The following is an 11,123-nucleotide window of genomic DNA, read 5'->3' on the forward strand; positions in this document are numbered from 1 at the left end:
AATAAGACACACGCAATATATATATATATATATATATATATATAATAGTAGATAATAACTCAATAAATACAAAAAAAATACAGTAATAAACTAATTAATCTTATTTGGGAGATTCTCTAACCAACAATCATCACTATGAACAATGTGATGATACGACGTCTCATCCGCGTTGCCTTTCACGAACCAGGGATACCCCCATAGACGTAACAAGGCAGAAATAACCCTGAAAGGCTCCATGTAAGCCACTTATTATATCATAACATAACATAGGTGATAGAACAATAAGAGTAAAAACACATTTTAAGTCCAAAATTTTTATAAAGAAAAGCGGAAATCTAGACTTGTCTAAATATAACTGTCACACCCGGAGAGCATACCCCAGATGAGCACGGCGTCATCATCCTCTGAGAGGTCTCAGAAAATCCCTTAGCATTCGTCATATTATGTGATCAGTAAAAACTGCGGAAAATTTAAAATTTTACATTCTACTTGAAGTATACTTAGACTTCATATTTATTATTCATAAGCCATACGATATTTTGAGAAATTGTCTCACATATATAAAACCATCTAATAGTGCAAATCTGGACTTGGCCAATATATAGTCAATATGCCATATAGGCCTTAATACAAAAGAATCCAAAGAACATAAGGGAAATAGCGTATTCTTAAAACTACTAAAAATCTGCGTAAGCTAGAATAGGAAAGATAGCATCCCCGAACATGAGGACCTACCAAGCCTTGGAGAAAGTAGTAAGCTTCTTCAAATCGACCTCCTTAACTTCAATGGCCGAAACCTACAGTTGTAGTAATATAAAGTAATGGGGTTAGTATGCCACATGTACTAAGTATGGGTATATGCACATAACATTTAAGGACATGCATGAAAACAGATCATTTATAATATCTTTAGAAAACATGCTAAGTCATGTGAAAGTCTTCAATGCATATACCATATAACATATACTAGTTAAGGATTTCATCAACATAAAGCATGATTGTAAGCAAAGGCATATTATCATAGAGTCATATTAAATTTTCATATTCAATAAATAGATCGTTTAAAAAAGCATACAAAACACTTACTAATGATCCCATCCCCAACCTACAAGTGAAATGGTCATGTGAAGCCCCATAACCCCACACAACCAAGTAGATAAGATAGGAGACCATGAGTAAAGCTTTGCTTCATATAACTTGTAGCATAAGTAGTTATCACTTCATTTAACAATATAACCCAATAACATATTCATCATAAAGACCAACATTATATAAGATGAACATCATGAATCATAAACACATATCTTTCATAATAATATATTACATAAGAAAAATCTCCTAGGACTTCCCTTAGAGTCAATTTGTACAATGTCTAGGTAGAGTCCCATACCCCTACCTATACTAAGTGGACTCCTCAAGCCACCCTAGTCAACATTCATTTACTTGTATTTTATTTTACATGAGGGAACATTCGCCTTAACCGACATAGACCATGTGAGCTAAACATGGAATCTGATGTCATAAAACCCCATACAGAAAGAAGGTGGTCTACTGGCCAAAGTAGAACCTAACATGACATAGATTTCTAGATGGATCCATTAGCTAATATCCTATGGTGGCAACATAGTTCAAGAACTAGGAGATGTATTAGAGACCCATAGTTCCACATTACATGGCAGCCTCATGTCATGAGAGTCATTGTGAACCTACCTTCCAACTAGGGAAGGGACACCTCTCATATTTTGTTCATCGGTGCTTAGCTTAAGTCCCTTTCTTGAATAATCTTTAAGTTGTCTTTTATCATAAACTTATCATAGTCCATAGGAGATTAACTCCTTGTATAGAAATGATTATGAGCTCTTTATGATTATATGAGAATTTCTTTTCATCATAACCCTTCGTATGTGAGATTAATATAACATAGTCATCTTGTGTAAAGCATACAAAAGAATATCGTAACTTGCATTTATCGTGTTCTTTTCATGATCTCACAAATAGCACGTTCATAGCCCAGAATATCCACATAGCAACATCATACAAACTTTCACAACATATCATCATGATTTATAGGCTAACATAAACATGGTAGAGTAATCACAACTTTAGAAGACTTACCTCTTGCTTCCAAGGACCTTATTCAAGAACTTACGTTCAACTTACAACATTCATAACAATAACATAGTGAAATACTCAATGTAATAATCAAGAACAACTCTTCAAATCATGTACAAGATCAATGCATAAAGTACGGTAAAGGATAAGGGTCACTTAGGAGTTCATTCTAGTCTTAGTTCCAATCCCTACGTTTTCATATTATCAATTAGTAGAGACAGTCATGCAAAACCATCATCTAGACAAGAACATGCTCCATACGAAATTCAAACATACTAACAACATACTCATTAATTCGTGTGAAATAGACCCTAGAAAACACTTACTTTTCATTGAAAATCATAAAACTAGGGTTAGGAAGAAAATTCATTTTGTAGAGAAAAAACCCCTAGTGTTTGAAGTTCTTGAAAACTTATCTTCAAAGGACCTCTTGGGGAAAGGAATACCAAGAGTGAAAAACCCATACCTTATATATGAAGAATTCATGAATATTGGATGAAAATCTTGAGGTTTTCGTCTTCTTCCTTATTCTTCTTGTTCTTCAATGGAGTTTGGAAAAGAGAGCTTTCTTGAGAGAGATGAAAGAAATTTCATTTGATCAGATTCTGGACGTGTAAAAGTGGTCTTAAACTGACTAAATATCAATATATAGTCACACTATGAATTACCCAAAATACCCTCCACTTATATGAGTCTTTATAAGAAGTAAAATTACCAAAAAAACGACTTTAACGATTCTAGGAAGTAGCTGCGCGTCGCGGGGCCAAATCCCATCATTTTTATTAAATTTTGAGTTGAGGCAGTGAGGTGAGTTTTAGCCTAGCGTCGCGAGGCTGCCTCTCAAATCTTGAGGCAGAACACCTCGTGTCCATCTCGCGTCGCACACTTCAAGTCCCAATCTTGTTCGCGCCGGCTGCTTTGGCAGCCTTCCTAACCATGTTGGAGTCCTCCCCAAGGACCCTTAGGGTGGTCCTTGGGGTGTCATTACCGGACGTTTGGACCCTTTGTGCTACATAATACCTATCCAAGGTCACTTTACAAGTTTTGGACTTCATTTGACACTTCTAAACCTTCACCAAACATAGGGACGTCAACTAGTTTAAATTAGCTAGTTTCCGGACGTCAAGGTCTTTCTTAGTCGTTTTGGCTCTAAACTTTTCCAAATGAGTTTATTACATTAATATAAGTATGGAAACATCATTTTAAACATTATTTGAAGGATTAATCTCTACTTTAAGTCATGGCATTTCCGGAGTGTTACATTATTCCCCCTTAGGAACATTCGTCCCCGAATGACACTAAAATCTTTTGGAGGGCAGGAATAGACTCAATACTAGCAGCACAACCAATCAAAAACATAAAATCATAACGAGTCACAGCTCATAGGAGTATGTCACAAATCATTACAACACATACCATAACATCACACATAGCACTCAATTCATGATACACAACATATAAGAGCTCCATATTCATAACACAGTGAGGAATTTCCTTCTCAACCTTATCATAAGCTCAAAATGCATCAAAGAGTCACCATGCTATAGTTCTTCTCAAGATGGCAACAAAACAACAAAATCTCAAGAAAACATATGCATACATGTTTCACATAAGTGCAAGAATAGAGTATGAAGGAATTTTCTTAAAACTCTAGTTGGTACAACCTTTACCAAACATGCACCTATTTAGAAAACAAGTCAATTCATGATCATGCATTACTTTCTCGATTAAGATGAATGTATAACCTTAAGGAGTAAAGAGATGAGGGTAGCACGACTTCATGTCGGCTTTAGCCTCCCATTTTGCACCCTCAACAAGATGGTTCCTCCATAGAACTTTTACATGGGCAACCTCCTTGTTTCTCAACTTCTTGGCTTGGAAATCTAGGATCTCAAACGAAATCACTTCATAGGAGAGGTTCTCATCCACTCCTAAACCTTTGATAGGCAGAATGGATACCGGGTTGCCTATGCATTTCTTGAGCATAGAAACATGAAACATCGGATGAACCGAAGCTAGTTCACTAGGTAGTTTTAACTCATAGGCAACCTCCCAATTCATTGTAAAACCTCATAGGGACCAACATACCGGGGATCTAACTTCCCCTTTCTACCGAATCTCATCACCCCTTTCATAGGTGAAATCTTCAAATGGACATGATCACCTATTTCAAACTCAAGATCTCTTCTTCTATTGTCGGCATAAGACTTTTGCCGACTATAGGCTCTCTTCAATCTATCTCTTGTTATTCGAACCTTCTCTATAGCTTCATAGATAATCTCTGGACCAAGGAGTGAGGACTCACCAACCTCAAACCATCCAACCGGAGATCTACACTTTCTACCATAAAGAGCTTCAAAAGGTGCCATGGAGATGCTCGAATGATAGCTATTGTTATAAGAGAACTCAATCAAAGGTAAGTGATCATCCCAACTTCCCTTGAAATCAATGACACAGGCTCTTAACATGTCGTCAAGGGTCTGAATGGTATGTTCCACTTGACCATCTGTATGAGGATGAAAAGCGGTACTAAGTTTCACTTGAGTACCTAAACCCTTTTGAAAAGCCTTCCAAAAATGAGAAGTGAATTAGGCACCTCTATCCGAAATGATGGACAAAAGAATCCCATGAAGACTCACAATCTCATTAATGTAGATCCTTGCATAGTAGTCATCCGTGTAAGTGGACTTAACAGGAATGAAATGGGCATATTTGGTCAGCCTCCACAATAACCCTTATAGAATCAGTTTGCTTTCCGGTTCGAGGCAACCCAACAACAAAGTCCATATTGATGGCTTCCCACTTCCATGTAGGAACATCCATGATTTGGGTTAACCCACCCAGTTTGAGATGCTAAGCTTTAACTTGTTGGCAGTTTGGACACTTAGCAACAAACTCTGCTATGTGCCTCTTTAAACTATCCCACCAATAGACCTATCTAAGGTCATGATACATTTTGGTGGCACCCAGATGTATAGAATAGCAAGAACCATGAGCTTCTTCTAGAATTCGATTTCTCAAATCCTCAACATCGGGTACACATAATCTCCCTTGGTATCTAAGAACACCATCCCCCCTTGGGAGAATGACTCATTGAGCTTACCAAGTACCGATTCCTTCAACTCCATCAATAGTGGATCAAGATGCTGCTTAGATTTTACCTCCACCACTAATGATGAGTTGGAGTTATGAAGGACCATGAATCCACTATTTGGAGAATCTTCTAACGCACACCTAAGCGAGCCAACCTATGAACATCTTTTACAAGTTCTTTGTTCTCTTTCTCCACATGAGACACACTACCCATAGTCATTCGAATCAAAGCATCCTCAACCACATTGTCTTTGCCGGGGGTGATAAATGACACTCAATTTTAACCATTTTCTCTGTTGGAGGTTCAACTCCTTTTGCATAAACACATATTGAAGACTTTTATGATCAGTAAACACATCAACATGCACAAAATATAAATAATGCCTCCATATTTTCAAGGCAAAAACTACAGCAACTAACTCAAGATCATGAGTTGGGTAATTCTTCTCATGAACTTTGAGTTGCCTAGAAGCATAAGCAATCACCTTGCCACGTTGCATGACGACACATCCAATGCCCACTCGGGAAGCATCACAATACACTACAAAGCCTTCATTGCCCTCCGGTAAGGTCAACACCGTAGCAAAGGTAAGCTTATCTTTCAACTCTTGAAAACATTTCTCACAAGCTTTCGACCATTCAAACTTTACCTTCTTTTGGGTCAAAGCTGTCAAAGGAGAAGCAATGGACGAAAATCCATCAACAAATCTTCTATAGTAGCTGTCTAGACCCAAGAAACTCCTTATGTCTATGGGAGTCAAAGGTCTAGGCCAATTTCTGACCGCATCCATCTTCTTCAGATCAACCTCTACACCATCACCATAGATAATATGGCCAAGAAAAGCAACCGACCTTAACTAAAATAGCAACCGACCTTAACTAAAATTCACCCTTGCTAAATTTGGTATAAAGTTGGTGTTCTTTGAGGACTTGCAAGGCCAACCTCAAGTGACTCTTATGCTCATCTTCATTCTTGGAGTATATCAAAATATCATCAATGAACACAATCACAAATGAGTCGAGGTAATCTCGAAACACTCTATTCATTAGGTACATGAACTCCACCGAGCATTCGTTAACCCAAAAGACATAACTAGGAATTCATAGCAACCATATCGAGTTCGGAAAGCTGTTTTGGGAACATCTTCTCCTCTCACCCTAAGTTGGTGATATCCCGACCTTAAGTCAATCTTGGAAAAGTAACTAGTGACTTGGAGTTTATCAAATAAATCAACAATCCTAGGGAGAGGATACTTGTTCTTTATGGTGACCTTATTGAGTTGGCGATAATCAATGCACATTCTAAGGGACCGATCCTTCTTCTTAACAAACAAGACCGGAGCACCCCATGGAGAAATACTAGGTTGAATGAAACCCTTGTCTAGTAAATCTTTGAGTTGGAGTTTCAACTCTTTCAATTCAGCCGGATCCATCCTATATGGAGGAATTCAAATGGGATTCCTATCCAGTAACAAGCCAATGCCAAAGTCAATTTCCCGTTCGGAAGGAATTCCTGGAAGGTCATTAGGAAAAACCTCTGGGAATTCTCTCACTACAGAGACTGACTCAATAGAATGAATTTCATATTCTATGTCCTTAACTCTCACCTCATGGCATAAAGAACCCTTGGACAATTAATTGTATTAAATGAAGATGGATTACTCTTCACATATATAGATACAATTAAAAGGACTAATAGTAGTAAGTTGGTAAAGTATACTAAGCACCGAGAGGATATATCCAATGAGGAAAATCCCCTTCAGTTAATGCAAGAGGGTGGGTCATCCTAGAGATACTTATGAGATGGGGACTCCCCCGTTAATGCAATAGGTAGAGTCTCTAGAAGAAATCTCCCTATCCCTTAGCTACGTGCCCCCGTAAAACATGGCTAGTGGATCCATATAGTAGCTAGTATGTAGGTTCTACCTTGGCAAGTCGAACACCCTTTTTTGGTGTGGGGATTTATCATACCAAGTTCCATGTAAGCTCTCATGGTCTATGTCAGTTATGGTTGATCTTTCCTATATAATTAAGTAATGAAAGAAGTACGAACTAGTCTATGACATTCTAATGAGTTTCTAAGTAGAAGTGGGGGTATGAGACTTGACTTGTACATTGCACTAGCAGGCTTAGAAGGTTGTTGTGGGTGGTTCTTTGTAGTTACAAAATTATAATGATAACATGCCTATTAAACGGATAATGGTTATGGTGAGCATATTCTTATATTTGAATGTTGTTCATGATGCATGTGTTTCACTCATGATTATGAAATGTGATAGAATGGAAAGGTAATGTGTGTGGCTAAGGTGGGTTAACACTTGGTAGAGTTGGTATTATGGGAAGCTAACATTACATTGCACAAGTGACCCTTAGGATGTGTCAAGGTCATAACTTCATTGTAATTGGACATGGTTAGGGGTATTTGGATTATGTGTTGTGTTGATGATGTGAAAGACTTTCTAAAACTTTATGAATGCATACTTTCATATAAATGTCCCTTTCTCATGTTTTAAGGGTTTTTATGAATTTCTCCATACTTAGTGCATTAATTGTACTAACCCCTTTCTCCTTTTTCAGTTATGAGTATACGTTCCTGTTAATTGGTTTGATTTTACATCCTTGAAGAAAGCTTGGACTTCTTATCTCCAAGACTTGTGGTAGGTTCTCAAAGATCCGAGGACTAGTGCACTTGATGCCACTTGGACTTAGTAATCTTTCCTTATGTACTTTTGTTCTAAAAGGCTATTGTGTCTAAAGGGCTAAGGACCCTATTTGAAGACTTTTTGTTGAACTCATATTAATAAATGGTGTATATGTAACAATGATATTAGGTTCTTACTATTTTGCTTTATGAAAGGAAGTTTGAACTTCTATTGTAAAAAGTTTTAAATTCCACATTTTTCAAGTTCATTATGTAGTGATGATTATGCTAAGGGCTTGTATAAGACCTCTTTGAGGTCGAGTACGCTGGTAACGTCTAGAGGTACTCTCCGGTTGTTACACGAGTATAGTCGAGCATCGTTCTCTTAATTTAATTTTACGTTATTTGTGCTATAAGTAATTATGCATGACTTAACATTCTGCCCTATTAGTTATGTTCTATCATGAATGCCATGACTCATTTACAATCGGGTATAATCATTATACTCTATACTTACATAATTGAATACACACAAAAGTAATGTCTTCTTTGGTAGTTGTCTGATGTTGTTCATATTCTCTCCTCTTCTACCAAACTTATGAATGAATCCACCAATCATTCATTAGCTTCATGTGGTGTGTATACTTATCCCTATTTAATTTCTATGAATGTTGGTATTAATCAAATCTATCCTAAAACTTCATTGTAGAGAATATTTCTTGTATGTCTCTGTGTGCCACTCTGGTTGTTTAGTGATGACAAATATTGTAGATGTTTCCATATATATTCTTCTGGATAGTGCCACATACAGTTAACCATGTGAGAAACACATGTTTTGGTAGGTACAATCCAATATTTGGTATGGTTTAACCTTGTGCCTTATTTATCATCATTACAAAACATAGATTTATTGGAAATTGTTTCTAAATAAATTTAAAAGGATATCATTTATTCTCGGGTGATTATAGTTGTATTCTTGGAATAAGCACTTGTTTTGTGGCATATTGACCTGTTATTATTTCTGCATGTATGACATTCATGTCGAAACCTCTACAAATCATTTGTGTCCCATTGCAGGACCCATTCGAGAGGTCTAGATTTATCAGCATCATTATGGGTGAATTTTCTTTTGGAACCAACCATATTGTATATAATTTAAGGATTCGTCAATTGTTTGGTATTTGTAACATTGAAATATTTTTTCATTTGTGTTACGAGCGAACATAATAATAACACATATGTATAACATTTGATGCATTTGACAATGTACTTATGTGGCGGTAGTCCATTTGGTTTTAAGGTGTTGAGATATTTTCTTCATTGTAGTTGTTGGTATCATCTTCTGCAATGTCAAAATTGATGTATGTTTTTGTTTCTCCTAGGAATTTTCCAATCATCAATTCATTTAGGTTATCTACTAATTCATTTTGACTTGCTAAGATGGACCGTTCTCTTACAAACTCAGCAGATCTGTAATTTTGTTCAATCGCTAAGAAAATTTCCCTTACCAATGATTCTTCTGGATTACCATCCTGAATTCGTAGGACAATCATTTGTTGTGGTAGTGCTATCAATTTTTCTTTAATTGTGGTTTCTTTTACATTTCCAATACACAACAAGAACTCACTGAAAGTTGTATATGTTCTTGCTCGCATATTTGTTGTAAGTTGTATCTTTTCCATTAATGGCCATAAATACGACCTCACCAAACTTGCATCTACTGTCTCTGCTCATGTAGATTTTGGTACAATAGGCAGTAATCGTCAGAAGTTGCCTCCAAATACCATGACTTTTCCTCCAAATGGTACATCATTATCTATTATATCGCGAAAGCTTCTCTCGATTATTTAAATCGTGTGCCTCTTAGCTATGGGTGATTCATCCCATATTATTTATTTGGTCTATCTTATTAGTTTTAAACGCCGCCTTATTTCGACATATTTGTCATAGTTGTCTCATTTGCTTGTAGGGATATGTCAAATCTTGAGTGTGTTCTTCGATCCTCCAGGCAATATTGATGTTGCCACACCATCATACCTTTTGATCTCACCTTGGCCATAAATGCTCGATATAGGTATGTTTTCCTGGTTTCCCTAGTCCATCTATAAAGAATAAACGTGGTGTTTCTGAATTGACCCTTTCTAGAATGGTATTAAAAGCTTGTGTTTGTTGTTGATTCAACTAGGATAGGGCGACTGCATCTTCAGTCGGAACCTTGACATTCATTTCTTCTATTATTTCTCTATAGTCACGTGGGTATATTTGATGTAATTATTGTTTTATTTGTGGTATGTCATATTTGTTAACACTTTGTCCCATACTCTCCAAGTAATAATTAATACTTTTCAAGGCACATTGTACCTGTGCTCAGTTGTAATGTAATGACTCCTTTGAAAGTCTTTAGACATATCACCGTAATATGTGTCCCTAAGACTTCTCACATTCGTGCGGTTGAAATGAACAAAGATCATTGCAAACAAAATTCGAAGTGATGTTGGCATCTTGAAGGTGACAACCTCGTATAAACTTCTGAAATGCTGTTATCAGATTCTACATTCCTCTTTCTTTATATGTCTCTTTAAAAGTTCCACACTGCTTTCCATTAACAGTTAGTAATTTTTTGAATGAAGTGTCTCCTCGTACCTGATTCAATAATAGTCTTTCGTAATGCCTTTCTACTTGTCTAGGATTTGCTACGATATTGAGTAGATTCATTTATTATCTTCATTTTATGTGATTAATTAACATGGTTAGTAATTGTAATTGTCTTACCAATATTTATGCGGCCAATGACTATGCATGATTTTCTTTGTCCATATTTTGGATTGTGAGTTCCATACATAATGCTCGGGGAACTCTCTTGTAAAGACAACTGCGAGCACATCTTGAAATACTCTGTAAGCATAGTTTATTTTACAAAGTCTGATTGCATGATGGTTTATAGATTTTTCTTTTTCCAGTAGCCACTACATATGGTTTAGTCAGTATAACATAAACTGATGTTCTATCTAGAGTAGAAAATGTGAGTGTAAATCTTATTTTTCCTAAAATTGTTAAATTCCTGCTTGTATGACCAGACAATGTAATTGTAGGTTGGTAACTGCCAGTTGTATTTTAGTTAGGTTAAACTCATATATTCTCCATATTGCTTCTGACAGTGAGACCTATCATGCATCTTGGAAGCTTCTGATTTCATCAATGAATTTTTCCCCATCGTTAGATTCTATACATACGACTTATTTATCCTGGACTTTATATATATATATATATATATATA

This window comes from Solanum pennellii, chromosome 2, assembly GCF_001406875.1.
Source record: "Solanum pennellii chromosome 2, SPENNV200".
Lineage (NCBI taxonomy): Eukaryota > Viridiplantae > Streptophyta > Magnoliopsida > Solanales > Solanaceae > Solanum > Solanum pennellii.